The sequence below is a fragment of the Bubalus kerabau genome, chromosome 19 (assembly GCF_029407905.1).
Source record: "Bubalus kerabau isolate K-KA32 ecotype Philippines breed swamp buffalo chromosome 19, PCC_UOA_SB_1v2, whole genome shotgun sequence".
NCBI classification, from domain to species: domain Eukaryota; kingdom Metazoa; phylum Chordata; class Mammalia; order Artiodactyla; family Bovidae; genus Bubalus; species Bubalus kerabau.
In genome coordinates this window covers 28,409,604-28,429,839 of record NC_073642.1, presented here as the reverse complement: position 1 = coordinate 28,429,839, position 20,236 = coordinate 28,409,604, and the positions used below count along the sequence as shown (strand labels likewise).

The 20,236-nt window shown below is 41.5% G+C and overlaps 1 protein-coding gene across 38 annotated transcripts in view; it reads right to left on the bottom strand.

Annotated features, from left to right (window-relative positions):
• The window catches only part of LOC129634548 (uncharacterized), a 65,934-nt gene extending 56,108 nt beyond the window's left edge, over nt 1-9,826 (bottom strand). For 2 of the 38 annotated variants that reach the window (XR_008705732.1, XR_008705729.1), the window contains exons 1-2: nt 9,596-9,776; nt 8,595-8,821 (exon numbers count right to left, since the gene is read on the bottom strand). The gene's annotated coding sequence lies outside the window, so the exon portion shown is untranslated. The other 36 variants (XR_008705724.1, XR_008705725.1, XR_008705721.1 and 33 more) reach the window with 28 other exon arrangements.
• Between the last annotated feature and the right edge of the window lie 10,410 nt (nt 9,827-20,236).

Below are 20,236 nucleotides of genomic sequence, written 5' to 3'. Positions count from 1 at the left end.
GGCAGGGATGAGTTGAGATGTGAAGAGTGAAGTTTTAGGGGGAAGAAGTAGTGGGACACAAGCCCTTGGGTGTTTACTCAGGCACATTCCACTCTAATTCACAGCCCAGGAAGCAGGCATTCACTAAGGCATTCACCTTAAGCATTCAACTAAGGCATTCACTAAGGCATTCACCTTAAGCATTCAACTAAGGCATTCACTAAGGCATTCATCTTGTGAACTGGAGGTTTGAGTAAGCACTGCTGGAACCAGCAGTGCTTACTCAAACCTCCAGTTCACAAGATCTGTGGAGCTGTTAATGAAAGCTGCCCTCAGGAAAGGATCTGGGGCTGGTACTGCAGAAGTAAATTCCAAACATAAACAGTGTTCAAGAAGTCAACTGCAAAAGGTAGATTCTCCTGACATCTTTAAAGAAAAGAAGAAAGGGAAACAAACAAACAAAAAACTCCCACCATGCAACAGGATAAGATGCTCAAGATTCCTAATCATAACAGGAGGATGCAGATCAAAATGACAATGACAAATCAAATCCCACCACTCAGAATGGCAATTCTTACATCACAAAAAATAATGCTGGAGTGAGTCAGGAGGAGAGAGAACCCCCCTACACAGTACATGGGAATGCACATCAACAATAGCCGCCAGAAAGGACAGCCTCCCCATGACAGGGAAAAACCTTTCTAGACAGCTAAGCCTAGGATCTGACATTCCCACATGTGGGCCTGTATCCCAAGAAAAACCATGATTCCAAAACACACATGCACCCCAGTGTTCACTGCAGCACTACATATAGTAGCCAAAACACAGACCCAGGAAAATGTCTACTGACACATTCAAGCTTAAAGAAGATGTGGTACACATATACAACAGACCATTACTCAGCCTTGAAAAACCGCCACTGAAATTATGAAATTATTCCACTGGTCACCACAAGGATGGACCTTGGAGGATCATACACTAAATAAAGTCAGGCAGAGTAAGAAAATAGCATATGCTGTGAATTCCAGGCAAAATTAAAAGAAAAAATAGAGGAACACAAAAAGAGACTCTCAGAATTCAAACACAGAGGGTTCCAAAAAAGTTCAAAGAGCAAGGATGAATTAGGAGGACGGGACTAACATATACACAGAAATCAGTATCTAAAATAGATAATCCCAAAAGATTCCCTCCTTTCTTCTTTCTTTGCCCCTTCCTCCCACAAATGGGTTTCCTGGTGGCTCAAACAGTGAAGAATCTGCCTGCAATGCAGGGGAACTGGGTTCAATCCCTGGGTCAGGAAGATACCCAGAGAAGGAAATGTCCACCCACTCCAGTATTCTTGCCTGGAGAATTCCATGGACAGAGGAGCCTTGGTGAGCTACAGTCCATGGAGTGGCAGCGAGTCAAACATGACTGAGTGACTAATACTTTCACCTTTTTTTTAACTTTCCTCCCACAAATACAGAAATCTCAGAATCTCTGAAAAATACACAGAAATGTATATCACTAACATATATACAACTCCAATACTTTGGCCACCTCATGCGAAGAGTTGACTCATTGGAAAAGACTCTGATGCTGGGAGGGATTGGGGGCAGGAGGAGAAGGGGACGACAGAGAGGAAATGGCTGGATGGCATCACTGACTCGATGGACATGAGTTTGGGTAAACTCCAGGAGTTGGTGATGGACAGGGAGGCCTGGCGTGCTGCGATTCATGGGGTTGCAAAGAGTCAGACACGACTGAGCAACTGAACATACACACAGAAATCTACATCTGTAATAGATAATCTGCAAGGATTATCTTCTTCCTTGCTTCCTTCCTACACATATTAACAAAAATCTGTATGTCTAACATATATACCAAAATCTGTATCTTTAACATATACACAGAAATCTGTATCTCTAATAGATACTTCAGAAAGACCTGATGTTCAGCCCAGCAAACTCTACTAGACCTTTGCCAATTACTCTGTGGTAAAAGAATCCAAAAAAAAAAAGAGAGATGCTGTATGTATATGTCATATTAAATCAGGCAGCAATATACTGAGATAAGCAACAAACTGCAAATCAACTATACTCCAACGTAGCACTGGCATGAGATTAAAGAAAAGAAAAGGAAAAAAAATTCAACGACTGGTTTATTCCCCCTGACATCCCTGACTTAGGGAGCTGTCCCATTCCTGGAGCCTGAGCAGGCTTGGGTTCAATGACTGGCCTGGAGTTGGGTTGAGAGAGCTAGGCATTGAGCCCCCTCTTAAGCCTGTACTGTCTAGTTTGCTCTGGCTGGGACCAGAGCCCCAAATGCACCCAAAGGATGGTGAGTACCTCTAGCCTCGAACCTTGGAAAAGTAACCTAGCCTTCAGGTATTGTGGTACTGGTATTCCCAGTTCAAGCCTCCTTCTTGAGAGTGCAGCCTCCTAGACAGCTCAACAGGGAGCAGGGACCCAGGGTAGGAGTCTTGAGGGCAGGGGTGGAGTTTTAGGGGTAATAAGTAGTGAGACACAAGTCCTTGGGTGTTTGCTCACATTTCACTCTAATCCACAGCCCAGGAAGCCATCTTTCCCTAGGCTCTGGTTGCAGGTGGAACCAGAGCTGGGCATGGAGAAGTGCTGCCACCTTGTGGACATTTCTTGGAACTACAACTTGCTCACCAGTGCTTTCTGGCACCTCCAATTCAAAAGGCCTGTGGGGCTGTAAATGAAGGCTGCTCTCAGGAAAGGTCCTGCGGCAGGTATTGCAGAAATAAATTCCAAGCACAGTCAACTTTCAAGAAGCCAATTTCAAAAGTCAATTTGCCTCACACCCTCTTAGGAAAGAAAAAAAACAACCCAAACGACCACAGGACAAGATACTCAGCATCCCTAATTATTACAGGAGAAATGTGAATCAAAATGACAACAAGAAATCAAATCCAACCTATCAGAATGGCCGTCATCACAAGTCTGCAAACAATAAATGTGGGAGCCAGATAGTGATGGAACTTACTGATATAGTCAGTGGGAATGGAGATTGCCAAAGCCCTAGAAAGTACTGCCTCCACATGCTAGAAAAAAGATCTTCAAAAAAACTAAGCCTAGAACCTGACATACCCCCATCTAGGCCTGCATCCAAGAAAACCATCATTCGAAAAAACACGTGCACCCAGCGTTCACTGCGGCACTAGTTACAGGAGCTAAGACACAGAACCAGCAAGATGTCTTTTGACACATTAAAGGTTGAAGAAGATGTGGTACATATATACAATGGACTCTCATTCAGCCATGAAAAAAGGCTATTGAAATTATGAAACTACGCCACTAAAAGTCACAAGGATGGACCTGTAAGTATTACAGACTAAGTGAAGTCAGCCAGGCAGATAAAGAAAATAGCATATGCTCTCCCTTGTAGACAAAAAAAAAAAAAAAAAGATACAAAGGAACAAATTTACAACACAAAAAAGTGACTCTGAGAATTCAAACACAAACAGAAGTTTCCAAGAAAAAGTGAAAGAGCAAGGATGAATTATGACATCAGAGCTAACATAGACACAGAAATCTGGATCTGTAATAGATAATTCAGAAGGATTATCTTTCTTTCCTTCCTTCCTTCAAATATACACAGAAATTTGTATCTCTAACATGTACAGAGAAATCTCTATCTGTAATAGATAATTCAAGATCATTATCTCCTTCCTCCCTTCCAGATATGCTCTGAAATCTGTACTTCTAACATACTCACAGAAATCTGTATCTGTATTAGGTAATCCACAAGGATTATCTCTTGCCTCCCTTCCTTTCTTTCAACACAAGTACACAGAAATACTTATCTCTAACATATACATAGAAATCTGTCACTGTAATAAATAATCCACAAGGACTAAGCCTTCTTAAGTAAAAATGTTTAAGAAATAGAGGAAAACAATAGGAAAGACGAGATCTCTGCAAGAAAGTCAGAGATACCAAGGGAACATTTCATGCAAAGATGGGCACAATAAAGGACAGGAATGGTATGGACCTAACAGAGGCAGAAGATATTAAGGAGAAGTGGCAAGAATACACAGAAGAACTATACAAAGATTGTCTTAATGACCCAGATAGCCACGATGGTGTGATCATTCACCTAGAGCCAGACATCGTGGAGTGCGAAGTCAAGTGGGCCTTAGGAAGCATCAATACGAACAAAGCTAGTAGAGGTGACGGAATTCCAGATAAGCTATTTCAAATCCTAAAAAATAATGTGAAAGTGCTTCACTCAATATGCCAGCAAATTTGGAAAACTCAGCAGTGGCCACAGGACTGGAAAAGGTCAGTTTTCATTCCAGTCCCAAAGATTGGCAATGCCAAAGAGTGTTCAAACTACCACACAATTGCACTCATTTCACATGCTAGCAAAGTAATGCTCAAAATCCTCAAGCTAGGCTTCAATAATACGTGAACCAAGAACTTCCTGATGTACATGCTGGATTTAGAAAAGGCAGAGGAACCAGAGATCAAATTGTCAACATCCGATGGATCACAGGATAGGCAAGAGAATCCCAGAAAACCATCTACTTCTGCTTTATTGACTATGGTAAAGCCTTTGACTGTGTAGATCACAACAAACTGTGGAAAATTCTTAAAGTGATGGGAATACCAGACCACCTTACTTGCCTCCAACAGTTGGAACCGGACATGGAACAACAGACTGACTGGTTCCAAATTGGGAAAGGATTATGTCAGCTGTATATAGTCACCCTGCTTCTTTAACTTATATGCACAGTACATCATGTGAAATGCCAGGCTGGATAAAGCACAAGCTGAAATCAAGATTGCTGGGACAAAAACAGAAATATAGACCAATGGAACAAGATAGAGAGCCCATAAATAAACCCACTCACCTATGCTGCTGCTGCTGCTAAGTCGCTTCAGTCGTGTACGACTCTGTGCGACTCCGTAGACGGCAGCCCATCAGGTTCCACCGTCCCTGGGATTCTCTAGGCAAGAACACTGGAGTGGGGTGCCATTACCTTCTCCAATGCGTGAAAGTGAAAAGTGAAAGTGAAGTCGCTCAGTCGTGTCCGTCTCCCAGCGACCCCATGGACTGCAGCCCACCAGGCTCCTCCGTCCATGGGATATTCTAGGCCAGAGTACTGGAATGGGGTGCCATTGCCTTCTCTGCACTCACCTATGGGTACCTTATTTTTGACAAAGGAGGCAAGAATACACAATGGGGCAAAGACAGCCTCTTCAATAGTGGGGCTGGGAAAACTGGACAGCTACATGCAAAAGAATGAAATTAGAACACTTCCTAACACCATACACAAAGATAAACTCAAAATGGATTAAAGACCTAAATATAAGACCAGAAACTATAAAACTCTTAGAGGAAAACACAGGCAGAACACTCAATGACATAAATCAAAGCAAGATCTTCTATGACCCACCTCCTGGAGTAATGGAAATAAAAACAAGAATAAACAAGTGGGACCTAATTAAACTTAAAAGCTTTTGCATAGCAAAGGAAACCATAAACAAGGGAAAAGACAACTCTCAGAATCGGAGACAATAATAGCAAATGAAACAACTGACAAAGAATTAAATTCCAAAATATACAAGCAGCTCGTACAATTCAATACCAGAAAAACAAACAACCCAATCAAAAAGTGGGGAAAAGACCTAAAAAGACATTTCTCTGAAGAAGACATACAGATGGCTAATAAACACATGAAACAATGCTCAACATCACTCATTATTTGAGAAATGCAAATCAAAACTTCAATAAGAAACCACCTCATACAAGTCAGAAAGGCCATCATCAAAAAGTCTACAAACAATAAATGCTGGAGAGGGTATAGAGCAAAGGGAACCCTTCTACAATGATGTTGGGGATGGAAACTGGGAGCAGCCACCGTGGAGGACACCAGACAAATTCCTTAGCAATGAATATGAGAATGAAATCAGACTACTCACTAACACCATACACAAAAATAAACTGCAAATAGCTTAAATGTCTAAATAAAAGAACAGATACAATGGAACTCTTGAGGAAAAAAAGCAGAACACACTTTGACATAAAATGCAGCGAGATCTTTTTTGATCCACCTCTAAGAATCAGGACATAAAAAACAAAAATAAACAAATGGCACCTAATAGACATTAAAAGCATTTGCACAACAAAGGACACCATCAGTGGAAAAAAAAAAAGACAACCAAGAATGGAAAAAAAAAATTCATGCAAACAAAGCCACAGGGAATTTATCTCCACACATACAAACAACTTGTAAAACTCAGTATCAAAAAGCAATCCAATAAAAAAAATTGGCCAAAGATCTAAATGCAGTTTATTCCACAGAAGGCTTAGGGATGGCCATAAAGTAGAGGAAAAGATTCTAAAATCACTCGTTCTTAGAGAAAGGAAGTCAGTTGTCCAATGAGATATCACGTCAATCAGAATGAGCATCTCAAAAAATCTATAACAATAAATTCTGCAGAAAGTGTGGAGAGAAAAAAACCCTCCCACCATGGGTGGGAATGTAAATGGGTACATTCACTAGGGAGAACATTATGGAGGTTCTTTAAAAAACTAAACACAGAAATACCAAGTGACCCAGCAATTCCATACCTAGGCACAGATCCAGAGAAGACCAAAAGTGTAAAAGATACCTGCATCCCAACAATCACAGCAGCACTAGGTACAATAACAAAGACAGGGAAACAACTTAAGTGTACAAGAACAGATGAATGGATACAGAAGATGTGAGATATATAGATATATATACACACACAATGCAATATTACTCAGAAATAAATAGGGATGAGATAATGCCATTTCCAGTTATAAGGAAGAAACTAGAGATGATCATACTAAGTAAAGTGAGACAGGGAAAGACAGGTATCATAGGATATCATTTCTGGTGGAATCTAAAAATGGATACAAATGAACTTTTTACAAGAGAATCAGCCTCAGAGACTTAAAAAAGAAACTTATGGTTACCAAAGAAGAAAGTTGAAGGGGGCAGAGAGCAATTAGCGGGTTCAGATTAAAATAATACCATAAAAAACATGCTAAATAGCCCAAAGTCTGACAGGGCTGTAAATGACAGCTGCCCTCAAGAAATGTCGCAGGGTAAATCATTGGAAAACAATTCCTAACTGGGCCAACTTTCAAGAAAGCTGATTCAAGTGACAAATTGTACTCACAAGGTATAAAATAACAAAAGCACATGGGAAGATACTCCACATCAGTAATTATTAAATCAATATGAATCAAAACTACAATGAGGTATCACCTCACACTGGTCACAATGGCCATCATCGAAAAGCTCTACAAAGAATAAATACTGCAGAGAATGTACAGAAAAGGGAATCCTCCTACAATCTTGGTGGGAATGTAACTGGTGAAGCCACTATTGAAAACAGCATGGAGTTTCTTTGAACACTAAACATACAGGTATCATATGATCCTGCAATCCCACTCCCAGGTTTAGATCTGGAGAAATTCATCATTCGAAATGACATGTGCACCCCAATTTTCAGGCTAGCGCGATTTACAACAGCCAAGACATAGAATCCACCGAAATGTCCATTGACAGAGAAATGAAGACTATGTGGTATGTCTATATACTGGAATACTACTCAGTCATTAAAGAGAATGAAATAATGATATTGGCAGCCCCATGGATGGACTAAGAAATTTTCATACCAAGTGGGGTAAGTCAGAGAGAAAAAGACAAATATCCTAAGGTATCACGTACAGGTGGAATCTATAAGTTCATACCACTGAACTAATATACAAAACAGAAACAGCCTGAGAAAACCAAATTCTGATTATCGTTAAGAAAGTTAGAAGGGAGGGATAAATTAAGAGTTTGGGATGAAAATATACACTCTAATATATATCAAGTTGATAATGAAAAAGGACCTACTGAATACAACAGGGAACTCTCCTGAACAAACTGTAATACCCTGTATGAGAAAACAACAACAACAAAACAGAAAAAGAATAGATGTCTATGTATAACTGAATCAAGTTCAGGTACACCTAAAACAAAACATCGGAAATCAACTCTACTCCAATATAAAATAACAATTCAATTACAAATTAAGTTACCTGAGCTCGGTCTAAGGGAAACCAGACAGCTGTGACCCTATGAATTAGACATGTGATATGCTATGATATTAATATGACACCACCAAAGGTTTTCACTCAGCAGAACACAGAGCAGCAACCCACACAAATGTGCCTGACCTCATGTGAATGCGACAAGGTGAATAGAACAAAAAGGACCACAGTTTAAACAGGGCAACACCCTCAGTTCAGATGTTGGGAATCTCCAAGGGGACAAGACACACGGCAGGCAAAGAATAGATACACTGTCTCTGTGTACACAGGATCCTGACTCAGGTGGATGGGGTGAGACCCACACAATCCCCAGACTCTGCACCTGGGGTCCCATGACCCTTGGTTAGGACACCAGGTCTCTGCTGGTTGGGCCCCCAAGGTGGAAATGGGTGCTTTCCTATAACCCCCTGGGATGATAGAAGTGTAGGGTCAGTCTCCTCCCCCATGCTGTCCCATAGAAGTCCTCTTCTCCCTTTGGTTCTGTGTGATAGTAGCAATTTTTACAGCTGTCATGGTAATGTTGAACACACTACCTTAGTTCTGGCAGGCTCAGTCCTTTCTTGTTCCACTGAGGTGTTGAGAAAACACACCAGAGGGCTGGGAGACGAGGGCCAGGTCTGGTCTCTGCTGAGGCGGGACGGTTGACTGGAAGGAGATCACAGCAGCAACTTCACCTGCTGTCCATTGGCCATTTGTCTGATCCATGTGCCCTGGAATCAATTCACCAGGTGAATCTGCCTCCCTTGCCGCAACGCTTGTCCTGGAAAATTGGAATAATTACCAGGTAGCCACCTGAGGCGGAAAAGGCAATGGCACCCCACTCCAGTACTCTTGCCTGGAAAATCCCATGGACGGAGGAGCCTGGTGGGCTGCAGTCCATGGGGTCGCTAAGAGTTGGACACGACTGAGTGACTTCACTTTCACTTTTCACTTTCATGCATTGGAGAAGGAAATGGCAACCCACTCCGGTGTTCTTGCCTGGAGAATCCCAGGGACGGTGGAGCCTGGTGGCTGCCGTCTATGGGGTCGCACAGAGTTGGACACGACTGAAGTGACTTAGCAGCAGCAGCAGCCACCTGAGGAGTCTCTAGGAGCCCCAGGGAAGGTAAACCTCACAGGGATAAAGAAGCAAACAGGCACAGGCCTGTATAAAATGAATACTGTAAAGCATTAATTACTAAACACAAGTGAAGTTCTCATGTATTCATCCCTTTTTCTTAGTTGTGTTTATGTGTGTGTGTGTGTGGTCTCCCATGATCCTGTCCCATGCAGATAGGTTAAGACTTACACAGTCCCCAGACCACCCACCTGGAGTCACACGTCCCCTTGATCAGGCACCATGGCTGTCGTCATCAGGCCCCCAGTGTGTAAACAAGCCAGGTCCCTGGGACCTGCTGGGACCCTCAAAAGAAATGTAGGGTCCATTTCCTCTCCCCACAATTGTCCCTGAGAAGTCAGGCCCCTTCTGTTTTCACTCTGGTTCTGTGTGATTTTTTGCTGGTTTGAAAGCTCATGCTAGAGATGAACACACTACCTTGGTTCTGGCAGGCTCTGTCTTTCTTGTCCCACTGAGTTGCTGAGAAAACACAGGAGAGCTGGGCTGAAAGACGAGGAGCAGCTTTGTTCTCTTCAAAGGAGAGAGCCAACTGGAAGGAGAGCACAGCAGCAACCTCACCTGCTGCTCATTGACTTTTTGCCTGATTCCTGTGCCCTGGAATCAATTCACCAGGTGAACCAGCTTCCCTACTCAACCTGAATGTGCTGGAAAATTGGAATGATTACCAGGTAGCCCACCTGAGGGGTCTCCAGGAGCCCCAGGGAGATGAACCTGGCAGGGGACAGACTAGGAGCCCGACCGCAGCACTGACCCCCAGGAGGGCCAGGGAAGCCCACTCAGAGGAGAGCACGGTTCCCAGAGAAGCCCACCTCAGCCCCAGACCCCAGACATCTGAGCGCTGACGCTCAGACGCAGGCACAGAGTTTCCCAGACAGAGGCCAGGCCAGGCCTCCACCCGAGTCCCCATGTCCCAGTGCACAGAGTACAAGGTCAGGCCTAAATGTCCTCACTGCCGAAAGCACACGGTCTCAGAAACATAATCAGTGTAGACAAGATTTAGAGAGGTCTAAATCTACCATGTAGACAGAACTTGGTCAGGTTCAGACGAGTTTACGGCTGGTCTCCCAGGAGGCACAGGTCACACACATGCTGGGTCTCTCATCGTTGGACAGGGGGCTCACCCTCATGTGGGAGCTAGGATGTACATTTCTTGAAGAAGAAATCATCACTGGGCTCCACACTTCACCCATATCAGGAAAGTGAAAGGTGTGTGTCATTACATATTCCAAAACAACAATGTTACAAATTTCTCTGGGCACGTGATGGTCAGGATCCAGGGGAGATTCAGGAATTTCTTAGTATGCAGCCCAGTGTCCTGTAAAGACAGACAGGAAGTGGCCTGATTTCAGCATCCCAGGCTTCCAGCATGAGACAACCACACTGGAAGCCTTCTGGAAAAGTATATACTTTATCAGAATAAAAATATATTGTTGAAATTGCAAGCATACTAGTTATTATTTGCAAACCTAAAATATTCTTAAAAGCTTGGCACCCTGATCGTTGCGGTTGTCATTGATTCCTTTGTATTCAGAATTTCTGGTTAGAAACAAGCCATCATTTCAAATTAGTTTCTTCTAATTATGTTATTTATTCTTATATGAATGAAAGGTCACAGATGAAAAAAAAGTAAGAATTTTTTTTGTATTCAATACAAAAAAAGTATTGAATTTGCAAACACTAGTGACTCAAAGAGCCCATAAGCTTCATGTCCTTTGTCTTCTAGTAGTCTCATTTTTTCCCTGAAGAAACCTGAACAAATAGGCCTCCTGATTTTTTTGCTTCTCTGTTCAAACTGAGCTAAAATGAAATTGATATTCATATCAAAAAGTAACGGTTTTTGAGTTTTGAGATGTCATACCAGCGTAACAGAGGCTGGAGAAAATGGAACACTCCTATGCTACTGGTAGGCAAACCACATTTTAAAATAAAGCTTTGGATGTTGGTTCAAGTACGTGCCAGAATATTGTCTGAAGTGTTATTCATTCAGTCGTATCTCTTTGTGACCTCATGGACTGTAGCCCGCCAGGCTCCTCTGTCCATGGGATTCTCCAGGCAGGAATACTGGAGTGGGTTGCCATTCCCTTTTCCAGGGGATCTTCCCGACTCAAGGATAGAGCCTGGGTCTCCTGCATTGCCAGCAGATTCTTTACTGTCTGAGCCACCAGAGAAGCCCAGAATATTGTACAGACCCAAATTAAAACCGTCTAAAGCTTTCTTTGGCAGGGTCACCACCTTTGGGCATGATGATGTCCTGCAGTTGTCTGACAATTCCCCACAACAGCAACCTTAAAGGTGTCGCTTTTGAGTACTTAATATTCACCAAAATTGCCAGGCACTAAATGACACTTGATGTCAAGAAGACTCCAGAGCTAAAGAATAAAAGATGCAAAAAGGGTCAAACTGTCAGAAGAAAATATCAAGAGGTAAATACAATCTATTAGATTTTCTTAAGAAAACACAGGAAAAGGTTCTCAATTAGGTGAATAATTAGACACAGGACAATCAAAATGACAATGATGTATGGCCATAGAGAAGTCCAAAAGACCACTCTCAAAAAATCTAAGAACGTGAGAGTGGGTGAAAAAAAAGACCCTTAGATAGTGCTGGTGAATATTTATTGGTAACTGTTGCTATGAGGACATACTTAGATGTGCATTTTAATGGTTGAGATAGACAAACCATATAATCTGGCTGAGAGTGTATGTGGAGAAAATCAGATTTTGGAAAACCCATGCACACAAACATGCACCACAGCAGATTGCAAAATAGCCCAGATGTGGAAGTAGGCAAACATACATGGACAGATGAATGGATAAAGAAGAAGGAATACATGCAAAGAAATATGGCTCTGACTTTAAAAAATGAGATAATGTCAACTGCAGGGACACAGACAAATCTAGAGGTAATATCATTAGGTAAAGTCAGTTAGATGGAGACAGAGTTATATGATATCATGTACAGGCAGGAAAGAGGTACTCATTGCATGTGTGCATGCATGCTAAGTCGCTTCAGTACTATGAGCTTACTGATGTGAAATAAATAGTCTTAGGCAACAAAGTTATGGTCACCAAAGGGGAATGGTGGGAATAAGTTATAAATTAGGAGGAAGGAATTAACTCATACCCACAAATATATAAAAAATAAATGATCAATATGGGCCTACTTGAGAAAGGGTGTTGGACTAAACACACTCTAATAATCTACATGTTAAAAAAAAAACCCAAAAGATGAATAGATATAGAAGTAAGTATAACTGAACAAGATTTTGTACACCTAGAACAAACACAACCTTGTAAGTCATTTTTACTCCAATTAAAAAATACGTATTACTAGGAGAAACAAAAGTATTAAAGAGACACAAGCTTTGGGTGGCTTCTTCTCACATACTCCACTCTAGTTTACAACTGTGCTCTAAGGCTACAACCCAAGCCTTGGATATCATAGTAACAAGACTTGGGCATGGAGGCGTTCCTCTGCCTTGTGCCCATTTTTCAAAACAGCAACCTAAAAATATTGCTCTAAGTTACTTCATATTCACAAGCAGTGCTGGGGTCTAAATGATACATGAACTTAAAAAACTTTCAAGGGAATCCCATCAAAACAAGTTAAAAATTGGCAGACGCTCAAGAAAAATACTTTCAACCATAAATTCTCATCACACTGTTTTAAAAAAATATACCCAAGGTGCTGAACATTATGATTTATAAGAGGCATGAGAATCAAGAGCACAATGAGGGATCATTTTGCACCAGTGTGAAAGGCCATCCTGAACACATTGCAGAAAGGAAACAGTGAAAATGCACAGAGAATAGGGAACCCATTTATGGTGCTCATAGCATGTAAAAGATAAAAACAGTATAGAGATGAAAATGGAACTGCCTTAAAGAAATAAGTGAGCTTCTCTGGTGGCTCAGACAGTAAAGAATCTACCTGCAATGCAGGAGACCTGGGTTCGATCCCTGGGTCAGGAAGATCCCCTGGAGAAAAAAATGGCAATCCACTCCAGTATTTTACTGGAGAATTCCATGGACAGAGGAGCCTGGCTGGCTACAATCCATAGGTAGGGTCACAAAGAGTCAGACACAACTGAGTGACTAACACACTTAAAAATATAAGATTTTGCAGAAGTACTCCAAGGAATCGTTGAGAAGACAACGTTTTGAAACCCACGTGCAACCAAACATTCACTGGACGACACTTTGCAATAGCCCCAAAATGGAAATAAACATATTGTTTATGGGGAGATAAATGAATAAAGAAAAAGAGATCCATGAACATAATGGAACATGACTCTACCAGAAGAAAATGAAATAATGTGATTTTCAGGAACACTGATAAAACTAGGGATGATCAAACAACATGAAGAAAACCAGAAAAAGATATATATCTTTAGATATCATTTATGCTGGAATTGATAAACACACAACAATTTATTCACTGAGAAACATGAAGACTTGGCAACCTAGAAAACAATCTTCTGATTATTAAGGAGAAAGCAACTGGAAAGGGATAAAATAAAAGGTTCAGTTCAGTTCAGTCACTCAGTCGTGTCCAACTCTTTGCGACCCCATGAATCGCAGCAAGCCAGGCCTCCCTGTCCATCACCAACTCCCGGAGTTCACCCAAACTCATATTAGAGTAAACAAATATAATCATTCCATGTAAAAAAGGTAATCATCAAAGACCTAGGTATAACAAAGGATTTCTGTGAACACATTGTAATGAACTGCACATGAAAAAAATGCAAATCTGAATACATGTATATGTATGTGAATATATATATATATATACACATATATGTATATGTAAAACTGAAAACACATTCAGTTCACCTGCCACACACAGCACATTTTGTATCAGTGTTACTACAATATGGAATAAAGATTAATTTAAAAAAGAAAGCTAGGGAAGAACATACAAGTTTTTGGGTGTTTGCTCAGGTACATTCCACATTAAATTACAGTCCTGAATGAAAACTCTCTTAAAGCTTTCATTTCCAGGGTAACCACAATTGGGCATTAGAAAATCCTGCAGCCTTGTGGCCATTCCCAGCAACAGCAACTCTAAGTTTTCCTTATGAGCACCTTGTTGTTCAGTCGCTAACCTGTGTTCAACTCTTTGCAACCCCATAGCCAGGCATCCCTGTCCTTCACTATCTCCCAAAGTTTGCTCAGACTTATGTCCACTGTGTCAGTGATGCTATCTAACCGTCTCTTCCACTGTCTCCCCCTTCTCCTTTTGCCTTCAATTTTTCCCAGCATCAGGGTCTTTTCCAATGAGTCAGCTCTTCACATCAGGTGACCAAAGTAATGGAGCTTCAGCTTCAGCAACAGTCCTTTCAGTGAATATTCAGGGTTGATTTCCTTTAGGATTAACTGGTTTGATCTTCTTGCTGTCCAGGGGACTCTCAAGAGTCTTCTCCAGCACCACAGTTCGAAACCATCAATTCTTCAGTGCTCCACCTTCTTTACTGTCCAGCTCTCACATCCATACATGACTACTGGAAAGACCATAGCTTTGACTATACAGACCTTTGTTGGCAAAGTGGTATCTTTGCTTTCTAACACACAGTCCAGGTTTGTTATAGCTTTCCTGCTAAGAAGCAATTGATTTCTAATTTTATAGCTGCAGTCACCATACACAGTGATTTTAGAGTCCAAGAAGAAGAAATCTCACATCCATGCGTGACTACCGCAAAAAACCATAGCTTTGACTATATGGACCTTTGTTGGCAAAGTAATGTCTCTGCTTTTCATTACGCTGTCTAGGTTTGCCAGAGCTTTTCTTCCAAGGAGCAAGAGTCCTTTCATTTCATGCCTGCAGTCACCATGATCTTAGTATTTTTTAATATTGAGTTCTAAGCCGGATGTTTCACTTTCCTCCTTCACCCTCATCAAGAGGCTCTTTAATTCCTCTTTGCTTTATGTCATTAGAATGGTATCATCTGCACTTCTGTAGCTGTTGATATTTCTCCTGGCAATCTTGATTCCAGCTTATAACTCATCCAGCTGGGCACTGCTCATGATTTGCTCAGCATATAGGTTAAAATAAACAGGGTGACAGAAGGCATCCCTGTGTACTCCTTTCTCAATCCTGAACCAATCACTTGTTCCATACAGGGTTCTAACTGTTGCTTCTTGACCCACATACAGGCTTCTCAGGAGACAGGTAAGATGGTCTGGTATTCTCATTTCTTTATGAATTTTCCATAGTTTGTTACGAAGCACACAGTCAAAGGTTTTAGCGTAGTCAATGAAACAGAAATAGGTGTTTTTTTCTGGAGTTCCCTTGCTTTCTCTATGATCCAGCGAATGTTGGCAATTTGATCTCTTGTTCCTCTGCCTTTCCTAATTCCAGCTTGATTGTCTGGAAGTTCTTGGTTCACATACTGCTGAAGCCTAGCGGAGGATTTTGAACATAATCTTACTAGCATGGGATGTGACTGCAATTGTCCAGTGGATTTGAACATTCCTTAATACTGCCCTTCTTGGGGATTGGGATGAGGATTGACCTTATCCAGTCCTGTAGCCACTGCTGGATTTTCCAAATTTCCTGACATATTGAGTGCTGTACTTTAATAGCATCATCTTTCAGGATTTTAGATAACTGCTGGAATTCCATCTCCTCCACTAGCTTTATTGGCAGCAGTGCTTCCTAAGGCCCACTTGACTTCACACTCCAGGATGTCTGGCTCTGAATGGGAGAATACACCACCCCATCATGGTTATCCAGGTCATTGAGATCTTTTTTTGTACAGTTCTTCAGTGTATTCTTTCTGTCTTTTCTTGACCTCTTCTGCTTCTATTAGGTCATTACCAATTCCGTCCTTTATTGTGCCCATCTTTGGATGAAATGTTCCTTTGATATTTCTAATTTTCTATGTCTGCCAACTTAAAAAAAATCACTTATCTGTGTACCCACTAGATTAGGCACCAACTTTGCCACGAAACTTCCTGTTCATACTCCAGCACTAGCCCCCAACATAAGGAAATCATGAACATGCGCTGCTGCAGAAGAACAGAAATTCTGAGGTCAAGACTCCTTATCCTTAAACGGTTTGCTCTAAAAAAATTCTCCACAACATCCTTAGGAAGCCCTTCATCCCAGATACGTGGCCCTGAGGCTGTCAGCTGTCCTCTATGCCTTCATCCTGCCCCCACTTCCACATAGCAGACACACTGTACTCAACCACCCCATTTCAGAACAGGAGTAATTTATTTCTATGGATACGATTTTAATAATATTCAATAAGTATTCAGTAATCAAAGCTTTCTCTAAATCAGGAAAAAAAGAATCCAAAGTAATCAGCAAATATTTTGTGTGTATATATACACACATAAAATTTTTTAAATCTCTTTCCATAATTTAGTTCTGACTTCTAAGAAGCAGTGAAGGACTCGATGTTGAAGCACCCTGTGATAAGGTTTTTTCAGGGTGATCAGGTTCTTGTGGATTATTCATCAGGCTTTCTCCAATTCCACAAGGACTCTACCACAGTCACTGGGATGGAGAAATATCACTGGTTTTCTATGTGCTCCTATTTTGGCCTCTTCACTTAGAATACGAAACTTCTTTTCTTTCAAATCCATCACAGCTTCATTTATATTATCCACCTTCAGAAAAGGAAATAAACAAGAACATTTCTGAGATCACAAAAAACACACCAAATTCTAGTATCATAAGACTTAGAAAAAACTTTGCAAACTCATGTGTCTAACACCTCTGCTTTTGGGCAGAATAAGTCTTTAACCATCACAAAAATCAGCTTAATACTTCTAGAGACCAAATAAGAGGTTGCTAAATTTTCCTAGGTGAGGAACCACATGCTTAAGAATTTTCTCCATTAGTAAACATTTCTCCTTAGGACCTAAATGATGTCTGCTCCACTCCATAGCATGTTCCTGTGGCAGCACTATTGATGAGTCTTCACAAATTATTCTTCCTAAGAGCCCTGGGTTCTTCATTTACAAGAGGGAGATGAGGCCTGCCATATAAATGGCCAAGAGATCAAAATGAGATAACAGATAAGTTCTTAGCACAATTTACAGAAGGTACTCAACAAATATGAGTGCTTCCCTAATCTCCAAACTTCCCTTCTGCTCAACTGCCTGATAATTACTTTTATTTTGGCTGTGCAGTGCAGCATGTGGGATCCTGGTTCCCTGACTAGGGAATTATGAGCATTTCTAGGGAGTTACTGAGCCTGAGGCTGGGTTTGGAAAACCCTAAATTTGCAGATGGTATCAAGGGAAGATGGCCTTCTGGAGGACTGTGTGTCCTCTAAACCTGAATTTTGTTGTTGTTGTTCAATTGCTCAGTCATGTCCAACTCTTGGCAACTCCATGAACTGGAGCAGGCCAGACTTTCCTGTCCTTCACTATCTCCCAGAGGGTGCTCAAACTCATGTCCTTTGAGTCAGTGATGCCCTCCAATCATCTCATTCTCTGTCGCCCCCTTCTCCTCCTGTCCTCAATCTTTCCCAGCATCAGGGTCTTTTCCAATGAGTTGGCTCTCTGCATCAGGTGGCCAAAGTACTGGAGCTTCAACTTCAGCATGAGTCCTTCCAAGGAATATTCAGGGTTGATTTCCTTTAAGATTGACTGGTATTGATCTCCTTTCAGTCCAATGGACCCTCCAGAGTCTTCTCCAGCACCACAATTTGAAAGCATCAATTCTTTGTTGATGGCTGACTATGCAGCCAGCCATCTGACTGCAGTCTGACTAACAGGCATCATATTAATTAATGTTTACATATATATGCATGAATGCTAAATCACTTTAGTCATGTCCGACTCTTTTTGACCCTGTGGACTGTAGCCTTCCAGGCTCCTTAGTCCATGGGATTCTCCAGACAAGAGTACTGGAGTAGGTTGCCATGTACACCTGTACATATATGTGTGTGTGTATGTATGTATACCTATATACACACACATACATTGTGTGTATGTACAGGTGCACATGATGTCTACTGTATGCATTATTTGTGTTTCCTTTTTTATTTAAGATGTCTTAGCAATTTTTCCATGTCAGTATATACAGGTCAACAACTTTTAACATACTACATAGTACCCTAAATAATTATTTTATAGAAATACAAAAGGTGACCTAATCCTTCCCAAACTAATAAACCTTTGGGTTATAAGAAGGGAAATGGGCTCTTCTCAATGGTTAGGTGATAAACTATGCTTCCCTGGTGTTGCCTGTTGAACAAGGGTTTGGTACAAGTTTGTGGACAACACTCCACTGGCATCTGAGGCCACATGCACACAGCAGGGACTGGCAGAGACAGAAAAAATATACTAGAGTGAAATTAAGAGATCTGGTGTACAGCTTCAGATATTCTAACAAACTTGAGCTAAAGAAAAAGGGACCAGATGGAGTAACAGTAGAAATATTTGAAGAGATACTTAATAATTCTATATAATCAAAGAGAGAGATGAATTCTCAAAGTAAAAATGCACTTGAGAATGAAGCAGAATAAAAACAAATCAATACCAATACACATAGTAGAGAAACTGGGTATCATCAGTGATACAAAGAATATCTTAAGAGCTCTGCAAGGCAGAAACAGAGGTACAGACATAGAGAATGGGTTTGTGGACACAGGTGGGGGAGGGGAGGATGGGAAGAATTCAGAAAGTAGCACTGGCACATACACACTACAATAGCTAGTGGGAAGCTGCTGTATAACACAAGGAGCTCAGCTCCTTGCTCTGTGATGACCTAGAGGGGTGGGATGGGAGTGGAGGGTCACAAGGAGGCTCAAGAGGGAAGGGATATATGTATGCATACAACTGATTCACACTGTTGTACAGTGTTGTATGGCTTTTGACCATGCCAAAGCCTTTGACTGTGTGGATCACAATAAACTGGAAAATTCTGAAAGAGATGGGAATACCAGATCACCTGACCTGCCTCTTGAGAAATTTGTATGCAGGTCAGGAAGCAACAGTTAGAACTGGACATGGAACAACAGACTGGTTCCAAATAGGAAAAGGAGCACGTCAAGGCTGTATATTGTCACCCTCCTTATTTAACTTATATGCAGAGTACATCATGAGAAACGCTGGGCTGGAAGAAGCACAAGCTGGAATCAAGATTGCCGGGAGAAATATCAATAACCTCAGATACGCAGATGACACCACCCTTATGGCAGAAAGTGAAGAGGAACTAAAAAGCCTCTTGATGAAGGTGAAAGAGGAGAGTGAAAAAGTTGGCTTAAAATTCAACATTCAGAAAATGAAGATCATGGCATCTGGTCCCACCACTTCATGGGAAATAGATGGGGAAACAGTGGAAACAGTGTCAGACTTTATTTTTGGGGGCTCCAAAATCACTGCAGATGGTGACTGCAGCCATGAAATTAAAAGATGCTTATTCCTTGGAAGAAAAGTTATGACCAACCTAGATAGCATATTGAAAAGCAGAGACATCACTTTGCCAACAAAGGTCCATCTAGTCAAGGCTATGGTTTTTCCAGTGGTCATGTATGGATGTGAGAGTTGGACTGTGAAGAAAGCTGAGCGCCGAAGAATTGATGCTTTTGAACTGTGGTGTTGGAGAAGACTCTTGAGAGTCCCTTGGACTGCAAGGAGATCCAAGCAGTCCATTCTGAAAGAGATCAGCCCTGGGATTTCTTTGGAAGGAATGATGCTAAAGCTGAAACTCCAGTACTTTGGCCACCTCACGCGAAGAGGTGACTTATTGGAAAAGACTCTGATGCTGGGAGGGATTGGGGGCAGGAGGAGAAGGGGAGGACAGAGGATGAAATAGCTGGATGGCATCACTGACCCGATGGACGTGAGTCTGGGTGAACTCCGGGAGTTGGTGATGGACAGGGAGGCCTGGCGTGCTGAGATTCATGGGGTCGCAAAGAGTCAGACACAACTGAGCGACTGAACTGAACTGAACTGAACAGCAGAGATTAATACAGCACTGTAAAGCAATTACATTCCAATTAAAAAAAAAAAGAAAAAAACCTGTATTTAAAGCAAACATTTTCCCAATTGCTGATGAAAAAATACAGCTTGAGCTTGTTGTTGTTCAGTCACTCAGTTG